Source organism: Mesoplodon densirostris, chromosome 4 (assembly GCF_025265405.1).
Source record: "Mesoplodon densirostris isolate mMesDen1 chromosome 4, mMesDen1 primary haplotype, whole genome shotgun sequence".
NCBI lineage: Eukaryota > Metazoa > Chordata > Mammalia > Artiodactyla > Ziphiidae > Mesoplodon > Mesoplodon densirostris.
Window position 1 is genome coordinate 65,296,804 of NC_082664.1, and position 14,929 is coordinate 65,311,732.

The following is a 14,929-nucleotide window of genomic DNA, read 5'->3' on the forward strand; positions in this document are numbered from 1 at the left end:
ACAGAGGGCAGGGAGGTGCGGGCAGGAGCCCAAGCCAGGCCTTGAAGGGGGGCCAGGTGGGGCAGCCTGACCAGTCGCTGGCTCCAGCTAGCAATCTCACTTAGAATCCGTGGCCGTGGGGCAGGTCCAGCCCTCTCCAGGGTCCCGGGCGCAGGGTCCTCCTGCGGGGTGGGTGGCCCAAGATGCGGCCGGCTGGCATATGGTGGAGCAAGATGGGATGGAATGCTTGGGGAAGGCCCGGAGAAGGGGCCTGATGGAGAATGTACTGTCCGCCTTTCCTCTTCCTGCCAATGTTGGGGACTTTCCTGGGGTCAGGGCTGCTGTGTACAGCCGTGCAGGTGTGGGCTGATCCAGCCCGTGTTGGCTGTGGCCATCCGAACAATGGGTCACCTTTATCCAGAGCCCACAAGGGCCCTATGCAGGCTGGTACCTGGTGCCCACAGGCCAGGGTCAGAGGGGGGGTTGAGCATCAGAGAGGAGCCCTGGGCACTGGGGCAGCTGCTGGCCTGGGAGCCCTTCCCCTGAGGCTAGGGTGACACTTTCAGGACTGCACATCTGGTCATCAGCGCCTCAGGCTCCAGGGGTGAGCTCTCAGCCCAGGGGGTGAGTGGCAGGCTGGCAGAGTAGTCTGAGGGCCCTGGCTGAGGAAGCCCAGACCCCTCGCCTATTCCCCAGGCTGTTTGTTTCCACGTCCTCCCCTGCCTGGGTACTAGCCTCTGCCCCTGTGGCAGGTCACATCCAAACCAATCCTATTTCATCCCAAGTGGTTTGAGTCACATAGAATTGGAATGAGGGGTGAGCCTGTGAAAGTGAGATCAGAAGTCAGTGTGGTACCTGCATTTGACCTAAAAAATGTAGACCATGAGGCTAAATTACCTGTCGAAGGAGTCCACTGGGGCAGGACCAATGATTTTATGTCACATCTATCCTTGCACAATTCACAAGCATGTTTAGATGTACAAACACTAATCTCAAAGCCCTATTCACTCAGTCAGCAAACATTTAGTGAACACTTCCTGGGTCTCACTCACCAACATGTCTGAAGACTCAGTAGGGAAGCAAATACGCCCTGTTCTCACTCACATTCTAGACAAATCAGAAAACCAAGAAAGCAAGCAAAATAATTGCAGATGGCAATAAGCATCAGGGAGGAAATAGGCAAAGTTGAGAGCAGTGGGCCGACTGAGCTGGTCTTGCTTCACCTCTGAAATGAAATAATAGAAAACCTACCCAAATTCTGTCAGAGGAAAAACAAGCCTTGAACCACCTCCAAACCACAAGCCCAATTAAGAACCCCCTTCCCTGCACACCTACTCCCAGTTGTGGCTGCTCCCAGAGGCAAGGCCTGCAGGGCTGCTCTGCAGGCTGGCAGGAGGCCCTGGGCCTGAGGGACAAGAGGGACGTGCCACCTCGCCACAGGAAGGGGAGATAAGCGCTCCGTTAGGGTAGCACAAGGATTCATAGAAAAGGTGAGGGAGGGCTTCCCTGGTGGCACAGTGCTTGAGAGTCCACCTGCTAATGCAGGGGACACGGGTTCGAGCCCTGGTCTGGGAAAATCCCACATGCCGCGGAGCAACTGGGCCCGCGTGCCACAACTACTGAGCCTGTGCATCCGCAGCCTGTGCTCCGTAATGTGAGAGGCCGCAACAGTGAGAGGCCCGCGCACCGCAATGAAGAGTGGCCCCCGCTCGCCACAACTAGAGAAAGCCTTCATACAGAAACGAAGACCCAACGCAGCCAAAAATAAATTAATTAATTTAAAAAAAATTTTTTAAAGCTAAAAAAAAAAGAAAAGGTGAGGGAGCTGAGGCCGGTTTTGAAAGATGGATCCAAATTTTGCGGGCTGGCCAGAGGGAGGCCTCCTGGCTCGGAGTGCAGGAGGTGGGTGCAATGGGGTGGGGCGCAGCGGAAGGGCACTGCCAGGGGGGGACGCGTGCCCAGCCCTCTGCGGCTGGCACGGGACTTTCCCATGCCGTCAACCTGGCCAGAGGCCCGCAGGGAAGGGTCCAGGCAGGGCTATGAGCATGGAAGTCTCTGGAGAGGGGCCCCTGCGAGGACAGGCTGCTTCTCAGGCCTGGCCACTCATTCCTCTGCTGAGAGCTCCAGGAGAAATGCTGCACTTCCTGAATATCTGGTCGTGAACACAGGCATCCAGGGGCGGGGAGCTGCTGGGGAAGAGGAAACGGACTCTCCGTACAGAGCCACCCGCTGTCTGGCTCAGCCTGAGCACACAAGGAAATGGTTCCTACATTGAGGACAAGAGTCATCTGGGGCAGAGGTGCCTGTTAGCCACACTCCCTGTCCTTCTTCCTCTCCTAGAACGTCTAGGGTTGGACACAGGATCGTGCGATTTTAACAAGCACCCAGGCGATTCTGGTGCAGGCAGCCTGTGGGTCCAGGGCCCTGGAAGTTGGGCCTACATGGCACGGCAGCCAGGAGGAGGTTGGGATCCGGTGGCTTGCTGTGGGCCTGGCAGCTCCTGAGAGCACAGGACTTTTCCTTTGATCCGTATCAGTTCCACACCCCCACTCTGCCACCAGGTCTCAGAAGGGGGTCATCTTCTCCCTGGGATCCCCACCAGCTCCATCTGTGCTCCAACAAACAAACAAAAGCTATGCTAGTCTCGAGAGCCCCCCTCCCCCATACTCTCAGTAATGTTTTTTTTTCACCAGGAAAAAAGCCCAAACAAAGCACACATGAGGATTTGTGGTTCCCTCCGGTCTGAGAAGCCAAGGCTGAAATGCATTTTGCCTACACGTAAGTCCTCGGCCTCTCGGCACTCACAGCTGATGGAGATGTTGTCAGAACAAAGCTGAACATTCCAGAAGAAAGGCTTGAAACCACCAGGCAACAGAGAGGGCGCACAGCTGCTGAGAACCTGGAGGCATCAGAGCTTAACGCCTCTGCCCACCCCCATACTAGGCCACGGAGACGGCAGGCAGGGGTGAGCAGCAAAGGTGGTGAGGAAAGTCAGAAGATGGAGCGGTCCCAAGGGGGACCTCGGGCGGGTCAAGGATGTTGCCTTCAACCAGCCACCCTCTCCAGGGTCAGAGGTGCACAGCTCTTGTCTGGGGGCAGATGCACCTCCTTTCACAAGCTTTCAGGCCTCAATTAAGATTCATCCCCTCCTGTTGCCTGTCTCCTAGGTCATGACCTGAAGCCCACTGGGGTGCAGTGTCCCTTCTGTGGGGCTGCCCCAAGGCCCTCACTGAGGGGCTGGGCAGATGAGGCCTGTGTTAGGACCTGCCAAACTGCACCAGTATCTCAGCATCCGTTGTGGGAGACAGAGATTTTGCCCTGATAATTCCCTCCCCTTTCCAGCCCCAGTCCTAGCCCTGGCCTGTAGCCTTCCATCCCCTAAGAGCTGCTGTGGGGAGAGAGGAGGGACGGCACTTCTGAAGGGAGACAGGCCTACGTGCTCAGCCCCAGAGCCCTAAATCCTTCCCTGCTCTCTGGCTGGTGAGAGCCACATAATGGGCCACATGAATAAATGTAGCTGGATAATACCACCCAAAATGAGGCCAATTCTCCCTTGCAATCACAAGGCAAAGTTACTTAGGCTTGCCTTCTTATTAGGCCTTATACCTCATTTGGTCTGTGTCCTAATTTGGAGGCTTAATGTGAAAACGGGACAGCTTCACCTGCTCTATTATTCTTTTTTATTTTATTTTATTTTATTATTTATTTATTTTGCAGTATGCGGGCCTCTCACTGTTGTGGCCTCTCCTGTTGCGGAGCACAGGCTCCGGACGCGCAGGCTCAGTGGCCATGGCTCACGGGCCCAGCCACTCCGTGGAATGTGGGATCTTCCCGGAACAGGGCACGAACCCGCGTCCCCTGCACTGGCAGGCGGACTCTCAACCACTGCGCCACCAGGGAAGCCCTATTATTCTTTTTTTAATGTTTTTGGCCACGACGTGTGGCTTGTGGCATCTTAGCTCTCCGACAAGGGATCGAACCCAGGGCCTCGGCAGTGAGAGTTCTTAGTCTTAACCACTGGACCCCACGGCTCTATTATTCTTATCCAGTTAGTCCCAGGCCAATCCAGAAAGCTGAGCTTTCAAATACCTGTGGTTTCTAGGGGCCTCAGTGGAGTCTCTGGGCTCCCATTTATAGGTGCAAAGATGCTATGGGACTTGGAATCCGGAGCTGAGAGAGAATGTGGAGGTACCGGCTTTCACAAGGCGAGGGCTGTGTATTCTGGTTGACAGCAGCCCCGTAAATGGAAAAGACCCCACGGCCATTGAATTCCAAACACACCTGGCTTTGAATCACCACCTATCACTTGTGTGACCTCGGTAATCCCTCTGAGCCTCCATTCCTCTCCCGGGCAATCATGGACCCATCACGGAGGCAGCGGCTGCAAGAGAGGAGGAGAGCCGGGGGTGGGTCACGTTCTCCGCGGCCCCTCAGCCCCGGGACCCTGCGTGATGGTGAGGAGAGGGGTGGGAAGAGCTGAGAGGGTTTTGTCGTCACTGCATTCTGCCTCGGACACTTCACGCTGCCCGACCCCACCCCATTCTCCTCTGGAGGTGGCAGCCCTCACCCCGGCCTCCTGCCCTATGCCACTGGGGGTGCAGGGCATCAGGCCGCTGTGACCGAGGGGCGAAGGTCAGGGACTGGCTCCCAGACGCCGTACAGACAGGATCAGCTGCCCTCCTCTGTCCCCGCATTCATCACTCCCCAGGACTGTGGGCCTTGGAGGTGTTTGTCCCTGTGTCCTCCCTTTCTGCTCCAGACAGGGCAAGGAGTTTGAATTAGATAAACAGAGATAAACAAATGCTAAACACGAACACAAACTTTATCCAAACCATTTTTATATATTAAACAGAAAAAAAAAAGGGCCTGGGAGTGTCTGAGGGTCTTGTGTGGCCTTTCTCTGGGTTGAACTTGGTTCCCTTAGACGACGTGCCAAGGCTTTGTCTGGCCCCGAGGCCCTGCTGCTGTTGCTGCTGCGGCCTGTTGTCGGCTGGAGAGGGGGCACCGAGGGGCGCCAGCTGCCTCTTCCTTCCTCCCCAGGTCTCTGGGAGACAGAGACCGCTGCTGCTCCGGCGGGCAGCCGCAGGAGCACATTTGCATTATTTTGTGGCAACAAGCAAATTTCCTGGAGGGGGTTTTTGGAAGAGCTGGGAGCCGCCCAGAGGGAAAGCTGAAGGAAACAGGAGAGCAGGAGGCCAGGAGGAAACAGGCCTGGGCAGAGGCAGAATCTGAGGCTGCAGGCAGCCGGGGAAAACAAGGCCTTGGCCTGAGGTTGGGCTGAGGGGTATCTGGGGCCCTGACATCCTCCTCTGTCCTTGAGAGCTGCAGAGGGGAAGCCCGGCCCGAGCACGTCCAGGCAGGGGTGCTACTGCCCGCGCTGACCTGCAGGAAAGCTTGCCCAGCCCAGCAAGCTTGTCAGTGGCAGGATAATGATCTGAGGAGGAGCCAGGCAGGCTGCAGAGTCAGATGGAAAATTCCCACAGCGCTCCTGCACCTGAGCGGCACCCGGGGGAGAGGCACCAGGCACCAGCTCCATGCAGGCCCCGACTGCATGACGATTGGCAGGGCAGACCCCAGGGGCAATGGCAGCTGAACAACTTCAGGGGTGGGGGATGGAGACTCGGTCTCTGACCTTTCTCTTTATTCTTGCATCTTGGGAACTGGCCTGACTATGGGCTTGGTTGGTGTGTTTATTGGGTAGGGATGGGGAGGCCATTAGGAAACGAAAGCAGACAGACCTGCTTTCTGCATATAAAGGAGGTCCCACAACCCTCCAAAATCGGCTGAGAATAGGAAAAAATGAGCCACGCTTGTTTAAACAAATCAAGCAGCATTCCACAAGCATATCCAGATTTTAAATGTAAGTCGCTATTAAAGCTCAGGTGCAGACACTCTCAGGTTGGATTGATACTGATGAATATAAGCCTTTGCTGGGCCCGGGGCCTTGAGGAAGAATGTCCGTGGGCATCTGCTGTGTGCTGGCGCCTTCACATAGAGCCTCTTGTTCAGTCCTTGCTGGGAAGAGCCCCGCCAGCAGGACATACTTGATGCGGTACGAAGCCTGACTGGAACGCTCCTAACCATTGTTCTCCCCCAGCTTCTCCCAGAAAGCCAGGCTAGAGCAGGCTGTTTCGAGGCCCTGGAGATGCAGGTGTTTCCCACTTAGTCTCCAGAGCTGGTGCCTCACATTCCCTGTGTCCCAGGAAGATGAGAAGGACCCAGGTGGCAGGAAGGGTATCCTCTGGGCACGTGGCTGGGAGCCCAGCAGCCTGGGTGCCAGGTCCAGGAAGGCCTCCCCACCCCTGGGGGACCCAGTCAGACGGAGGAAGGAAGGAAGCCATGCAAGATAGGATTTCCCCACCCCAGGCCTGCAGTCTTCCTGGCTCCAACCTCCTGATAAGCAGGCTGGTTTGTTAGTTGACCTGTGTAGTTTTCCACGGGTGACAAAAGCCACTGGCAAGTTGCAAAATTCTCCGGCACAGGTGGGCTTCAAGAGGCCACAGTTTTCCAACAAAGATATAAAGAGAAGGTGGCAGAGCCCTGGACGTTCTGTCGGAGCAACTTTCTTCAGGGTCCCCGACTGGGCCCAGAGCTACAGAGAGGAGCTGGGCAGCGCAGGTTTCCATCTCTCCACCCCTTTCTGCTGCCCCAGGGCTCCTCCACATCTGCCCCTCCCTCCCAGCTAGCCTTGACTCACGCTCCCTGGGCGTGGTGAGGAGCCTGGGGGAGGGCTCGCTCGGGGGGCAGGCCATGCTCGGGGGCAGGCCAGGGGCCTCACAGCTCCGTGCCGCAGGGGTAGGAGCAGGGTGGTGCAGCCCAGCTGAATCAGAGCACTAGGGCTCTTGAGGGCTCTTCAGGCCCCAGGAGGAGAGGGGAGTGGGAACCCACCCGAGTCCAGGTTCCTCTCAGAGCTCCAGGAGGCTGTTTTGGTTCGTGGCAGGGTCAGAAGCGGCTTGCTGTCCGATGCCATCTTCTCCAGCAAGAGAAGGCTTGAGCCAGGGCAGCCCTTGTCCTGAAGGCCAGGGACCCCCATGAGGAAAGTTTGCAGCCTGTGTGCGTTATGGGCAAACAAGCAGCGGAGGGCCCAGGAAGGAACCTCTTCACTCAGAACGAAGCAGGAATTTGGCTCGCAGGCTGAACCGCAAATTTGGTTTTGCAGGTTACCCAAGGCCACACCTGCTCAGCTCTGGCTGAGGAGGGAGGGTTTTTTTTACCTGCAGGCTGGCTTCTGCCTTGCTGACCCCATTACTTGGGTGAAAATATTCTCAGGATGTCATATTTTGGAAGGTCAGGGTGCTTCAGAAGTTGAAAGCATTTAAGAGCCATTCTGAAAGAGCTCACCAGTTCCCGCTGAGAGACAGTAATACTGTTCTCTTCTGCACTTTAAATGTGTTATGTCATTTAATTCTCATTGCATCTCTTTGAGATGGATCCTATGATTATATCATTTTCCAGAAGAGAAAACTGAGGCTGTAAAGTACTCAGCTGTAGATTGAGAATTGAGAGAAGCTCTTTGTTGGAGAGTTGAAGTCCCTGGCACTTGAATCAGGGATGGAAGCCTGGGGATGCAAGTGGCCCTTTCCCCACCTCTTTAGTCAATGTCTCTGTCACCTGGGTCTCCTTGAGGCCCAGTTTGAAATGGAGCAAATGCAGAGTTGGGACTCTGGTGCTGGTATGCAGCCTTTGGGAGCTGTTGGCCGTGACCTTTTTAGCAGGAATCTCCCCACTCCTAGTTTTGCTGTGTTGTCCAGTGTCCAAGTGCCTGGACAGAGGTTCATGTGACTATTTCTCTCTCTCCCTGGAAAGCCCCTCCCTCCAAGGCCATCAGCCCCGCCCCCTCCCCCCTACTTTGTGTCTTGGGACTGGGGTTTTTCAGAAATGTGAAATTAGCAGTGAGCACCTGGAGCCCTTCCTTCTTTAGAAGAAGCTGCATTATACCCTGTTTTACGGTGACATTTTGTTTTTTAAGAACACGGAGAAGAAAAGAAAAGAAAAAACCAGAAAGGAATCTCCACGTAGTTTGTGGAAGGAAAGAAGCATACTACGTATATTACAATTTGGAGCTGTTAGAGGCATCCTCTCACTAGTCCTGGGCAGGTGGCTGCCAGTCCCTGGGGGTGCCCCTAACAGAGCTTGTCTGGAAGGAGGCCTGGAGGCTGGTTTTGCACAAGAGGCCTTCATGCCCAATCTGCTTCTGTGAAGGGGCAAACCCTCACCCTGCTGGATGCAGACAGGATGCAAAGCTGCCACAAATCTCTCTCAGCTCACTTGGAGGAGATACTCTGCAAGAGATGCAAAGGCCAAAATTCTTAGACCCCGGAGAGACTCAGCCCGTGTTGCCTTGTTCATCACTGTGTCCCCAGGCCCCAAGGCAGGGTCTGACTTGTAGGCGGCCCCAAATTTTTGCTTATCAGTCAGAGCTAAGAGGACTTTCCCTACATTGACAGGAGATGGTACAATCACATGGCCCTTGCACAACAGCACTCCTCCCTGAGTCTCTCTTGAAGCACATTTTCTCAGGTGGCTACTGGACACAGAGGTGCAGAGAAGCTGGTGGCCTCCTCCAGGTCACCCTGCAACACTGAGTCTCTACAGCCATTCTATCAGGATCAATGAGCTATTTTTTTGGAGGGGGGGTGATTTTGTCTGATGTTGTGCTCATTCGAAACTTAGAGCTTGGGCTTCCCTGGTGGTGCAGTGGTTGGGAATCCGCCTGTCAATGCAGGGGACATGGGTTCGAGCCCTGGTCTGGGAAGATCCCACATGCCGTGGAGCAACTAAGCCCAAGCGCCACAACTACTGAGCCTGCTCTCTAGAGCCCACAAGCCACAACTACTGAAGCCCGCGCACCTAGATCCTGTGCTCCGCAACAAGAGAAGCCACCGCAATGAGAAGCCCGCGCACCACAACAAAGAGTAGCCCCTGCTCGCTGCAACTAAAGCCCACACGCAGCAACGAAGACCCAACACAGCCAAAAATTAATTAATTAATTACTTTTTTTAAAAAAAGAGCTTGACCCGTATCACTTAAGGAACACCAGCATGGCCATCTTCACAGAATTTTTTTCCCTTTGGTCTTCGTGGGAACTTATGTAAGCTCCCAGAAACAAGTGTCCACCGGGCCCCTGGAGGCTGCCTAAGGATTATGGCCCCAGTTATATGACCTAGGCAAACCCGGCTCTGACGGGAGTTATCAACTAACCAGCTAGATCCAGTTGATAACCGAGGTGCTGCTCTCAGCCTTATCCCTGGAAAACCCCATCTTGGGCGGGCACTCTGAGGCTGTTAGCTGGGGCTCTCCCCAGTTCATCCCTACTCTGCCCAGGGAAACCAGATCTTTCCTGTTCTTCTTCTGCTTCTCCTTTTCACCCTCATTCCAGTGGCCAGTGGAGGTTTAATCACAATTCTCCGTAAAACCTATATGACTGGCTTAACTCCGAGGTTTGCATGTTGACTCCTGAATAAGTTTAGATGTTGATGTCTGTAATGCAGACTATCTTCTTGTGGTAACTGCTCAGAAGAGGCATCAGTAGCTTCACCAAAGTTTCTGCAACACCATTTGCCATCTGGGACAATGGCACATTCCCTTCTTCTACGTGCACATTCCCCTGTGTTCCCTCCATGTCCCTCTGGATCTGGAGGAGCCCTCACATGGATGGGAGGGGCGGTGGTCTACAGAAAGCCCTGATGGAGCATCATCAAGCCTTTGCAAGGGGCCCCCAGGATGAGGTTGCTACAAGCTGGGCTGCCAAGAGATGTTAATTATTGTTGGACATTTGCATTTTTTTGTCCCTTGGACTGGCTTTAGGAGTCAAAGATGAGGTCAACGAAGACACAGATGCCGAGAACCCAACGCATGGGAGTCAGTTCCTGGAAACGTGCTTGACTCCTCAGCACGCTGGTAAGCTGCCTACTGACAAACTGAGTAGAGGTGGGATGAGAGCCTCAAATACCCTTGACTATGACCATGCCACCTGCAGTTACCTCTTACAGCAGCGGTCCCCAACATTTTTGGCACCAGGGGTGGGTTTTGTGGAAGACAATTTGTCCACAGACACGGTGGGGTGGGGGGGCGTGTGGAGGGATGGTTCAGGCAGTAATGCCAGCAATGCGGAGCGACAGATGAAGCTTCACTGGCTAGCCCGCCACTCACCTCCTGCTGTGAGGCTGGGTTCCTAACAGGCTGTGGACCAGTATCCGTCCGAGGCCCCCGGGGTTGGGACCCCTGTCTTACAGTGTTCCCTAAGGAGCAGCAAACACCAGACCTGACTGGGGAGCGCCCTCAAAATACACATGCCCAAAGCAGCATCCTGGGAGCCTGTGATGTGATAGATCAAGGCAGGGGGCCAGGACTCTACACTTGGGAAAAGTTCCCCTGGTGGTTCTGATGTGAACCCCTGGCTAAGAACTGCCAATCTAGCACGTTTCAGTTTAAAATTTTTCACTGCTTATGCTCATGGGATGTGGGCATAGGAAAGTGGTATTACAGAGATTTCAAACCACACCGATCTCGGTGATTTCCTTCTCGCGTAGAGGGGTCATGGGGCAAATCATGCTTATTGTTCCCCAGGAGGCTCTTTTTGAGTCAGAAGCAAACACCAACACCTGATGGTGTGCTTTCATTTAAGGCCAAGAGAGGCGGTTTCCTAGGGCTAGAGGGGGGGCCGCTAAAATCTGAGGTCAGTCAGATGGATAACAGGTGAGTAGGGTGAGATTGTGCAGCCAGGGAACTTTGGAGGCAGCTTTCCCCCTGCGGAGGCACCCTCGCTGTGGGTAGAGCCCACGGCTCTGCCCTGGTAAATGGGAACGCACTTCACGCATGTGCAGAGTTTTGGCCACCTGGGTTAGCGCTTCTCTGTGGTTTGGAACTGAGGAAAGCGAGGGTCACGCGTAGGGTTTGCGCAAGGAGGCTTGACCAGCACGTGACCAGCTGAGCAAGGCTCCTCTCCAGGTAATGCTAGGATGTGCGAATACTTCAAAAATGGGTAAGAATACCCGTACCTTCACTTTTGGTATTTTATTGGGAAAATTGGGGCCTGTTTCTCTTAAAAGGACTAAAAATTTTAATCAGGTTTAAAAACAAATTCGTGCCTTTCATTATAGTTTTTTAGAATTCAGGGCTTAATTTTTGCCTGATTCTATGATTAATAACTGATCTATTGAAAAACATTTTGAAAATACATTTAAAAATAAGAAATGAGAAATTATTCATAACCAGTATGAACATTTTGCATTTTAAAAATTAATAGGCATTTTTTAAGAATAGTTTTAGATGTACAGAAAAATCTAGCAGTAATTGTACTGAGTTCCCATTAACACCCACTCCCCACACACACGTTTTCCCTATTATCAGTATCTTGCATTAGTGTGGTACATTTGTTACAATTAATGAACTGAGATTGATACATTATTATGAACTAAAGTCCATAGTTTATTCTAGGGTTCACCATTTGTGTTGTACCTTTATTTCTCTTTTTTTGGTCAGGGCACGCAGGTTTTGACAAATGCATAATGCCCTGTATCCACCGTTACAGTATCAAATAATAGTTTCACTGCCCTAAACCTGTGCTCCACGGGTCGTCGCTCCCCACTCTCCCTCAGTCCCCTTCCAAACTCCTGCCAACCACTGGTCTTTTTACTGTCTCTATAGTTTTGCCTTTTTCAGGATGTCTTATAGTTGGAATCATACAGTGTGTAGCCTTTCCAGACTGGCTTCTTTCACTTACAAGATGCATTTAAGTTTCCTCCATGTCTTCTGTGGCTTGATAGCTCATTTCTTTTTAGCACTGAATAATATTCCATTGCCTGGGTGTACCACAGTTTGTTTTCCATTCACTTATTGAAGAATATCTTGGTTGCTTCCAGTTTGGGGCATTTATGGATAAAGCTGCTATAAACATTTGTGTGCACGTTTTTGTGTGGGCATAGCTGGATCTTACAGTAAGAGTGTGTTTACCTTTGTAAGAAACTGCCAGACTGTCTTCCAAAGTTGTTGCATTTTGCATTCTCACCAGTTGCTGCTGCTCTGAAGCATCACCAACATTTGGTACTGTTGATTTCAAAAAAAAAATTATCCATTCTAATAGATGTGTAGTATGGTATCTCATTGTTTTAATGTGCAATTTATGAGGACATATGATGTTGGACGTTCTTTTCATACACTTATTTGCCATCTGTATATCTTCTTTGGTGAGCTGTTACGATCTTTTGCCCATTTTTAAATTGGGTGTTTCCTTATTGTTGAATTTTGAGAATTCTTTATAACTAATATGCACACACACAAAGAATTCTTTATATATTGATACTTTGGATACCAGTCCTTGGTATCCTTTGGATTCCAAACACATATGTTTGCAAATATTTTATCCCAGTCTGTGGCTTGCCTTTTTATTCTCTTACATGTCTTCACAGAGCAGAAGTTTTCAATTTTAATAAAATCTACTTTATCAACTTTTTCTTTCATGGATTGTGCTTTTGGTGCTGTATCTAAAAGCTCATTGCCAAACCCAAGATTACCTAGATGTTCTCTTATGTTATTTTCTAGAAGTCTTATAGTTTGGTGTTCTGCATTGTCCATGATCCAATTTAAGTTACTCTTTGTGACAGGTGAAGATGTGTCTAGATTCATGTTTTTGCTTGTGGATATAGAGTTGTCACAGCGCCATTTGTCAAAAGACTATTCTTTCTCCAGCGAATTGCTATTTTTCCTTTTTTCAAAGATCAGTTCATTATATGTGTGTGGGTCTACTTCTGGGATCTCTATTCTGTTTTATTTATTAATCTATCTATTCTTTCAGCAATACCATACTGTCTTTACTGTAGGTTTGTAGCAAGTCTTGAAGTCAGATAGTATCAGTCCTCTAAGTTTGTTCATCTTCTTTAGTACTGTGTTGGCTACTCTGGGTCTCTTGCCTTTCCATATAAACCTTAGAATCAGCTTATCAATATCCACAAAGTAACTTGCTGTGATTTTAATTGGGATTGTGTGGAAGTTATGGATTAAGTTGTTAAGAATTATCATCTTGACAATATTGACTCTTCCTACCCATGAATATGAACTCTCTTTCCATTCATTTAGATCTTTGATTTTTTAAATTAATTAATTAATTAATTAATTAATTTTTGGCTGTGTTGGGTCTTCGTTTCTGCGCGAGGGCTTTCTCTAGTTGCGGCGAGCGGGGGCCACTCTTCATCGCGGTGCGCGGGCCTCTCACTGTCGCGGTCTCTCTTGTTGCGGAGCACAAGCTCCAGACGCACAGGCTCAGTAGTTGTGGCTCACGGGCTTAGTTGCTCCGCGGCATGTGGGATCTTCCCAGACCAGGGATCGAACCCGTGTCCCCTGCATTGGCAGGCAAATTCTCAACCACTGTGCCACCAGGGAAGGCCCTAGATCTTTGATTTCTTACAGCAGTTTTTAGAGTTTTCCTCATTGAGATATAGTACACATTTTGTTAGATTTATATCTAAGTATTTCTTTTTCTCCTTTTTTGAGTACTAACGTTAAGTGGTATTGTTGTTTTATTTTCAAATTCCAATTGTTCATTGGTATGTGGCAAAGCAATTGACTTGTGTATTAACCTGTATCCTGCAACCCTCCTATAAACACTTACTAGTCCAGGAGCTTTTTTTTCCATGTATTGTTTACATTGTTGAGGTCATAGACTTTGTAAACAATCTTATATCCTGTTTTTTTTCTCAATTATGTCATAAGCCTTTTCAGTGTCATTTAAAATTCTTTTAAAACATTTTTTTAGGGAATTTCTTGGTGGTCCAGTGGTTAGGACTCTGCACTTTCAATGCCTAGGGCTTGGGTTCAATCCCTGGCCAGGGAACTAAGATCCCACAAGCCGTGCAGTGCGGCCAAAAAACATTTTTTTTTTTTTTAATGGCAGCAAAACATTTTATTGAGCTCTTAGTTAACACGTTAACACATCCATCTTTATCGTCTTCATGCATATTCCTTATTGAAAATACAGAATTGTATAAAGAAAAAAATTAAATGTGCTCAAAAAACTCCACCATAAATAACCAAAATAATTTCCACAAGAAATAATCACTGTTCACATTCTGTTGTTTTCCTTTTACTGCTTCCTTTCTGCCAGTGGTTCTTTATTGGGAAATAGACTTCTTTGAATATCTGATGAAAGCTACAGGTCTCTCCCAGAAAATTAGGACATGCACTTATCTTTGAAGTTTCAGAGTTTTTAGGGGCCTCTATGGCCCATCCCAGAAATGCCCCACAGGAGGCTGTGACATTTATCCACCAGCTTTGGTTGACATTATTTACACCACACTTTCAGGTGCGTTAGGCTTGCACAGACTGAGCAGGCTTTCCTGGCTTTAGAGAAGGCCTGGGACTTCAGAGAAGCAGAGAAATGTATGAATTAGTTGGATATCCCAGAATGTAAAATAAATGGAGGTCAACAGTCATCCTGGATTCACTCCTTGTTGCAGTGGAAGTGACATTATGATGTTAGCTGTTAAGACTTGTTTCTTGTACTTTGGAAATGTAATAGATGGTTGGAACTTTTTTTTTTTTTTTTTTTTTTTTTGTGGTGCGCGGGCCTCTCACTGCTGCGGCCTCTCCCGTTGCGGAGCACAGGCTCTGGACGCGCAGGCTCAGCGGCCACGGCTCATGGGCCCAGCCGCTCTGCGGCATGTGGGATCCTCCCGGACCAGGGCACGAACCCGTGTCCCCTGCATCAGCAGGCGGACTCCCAACCACTGCACCACCAGGGAAGCCCGGTTGGAACATATTTAACCTTAGCATTTCTGACTCTTTAAGGGAGACCTTGAAGATCCTTAATGTAATAATTTGGTTGTGGCACAAATCTGAAGGTTGCATTTGGGGCTAGTGAGGGAGCTGAGTACCTGGTTTGCTGTTCACATATGAGCTAAATGGTACAATGCTGTTTCTTCATGTGGGTACCAAGAGAAGGAGAGCCATGTGT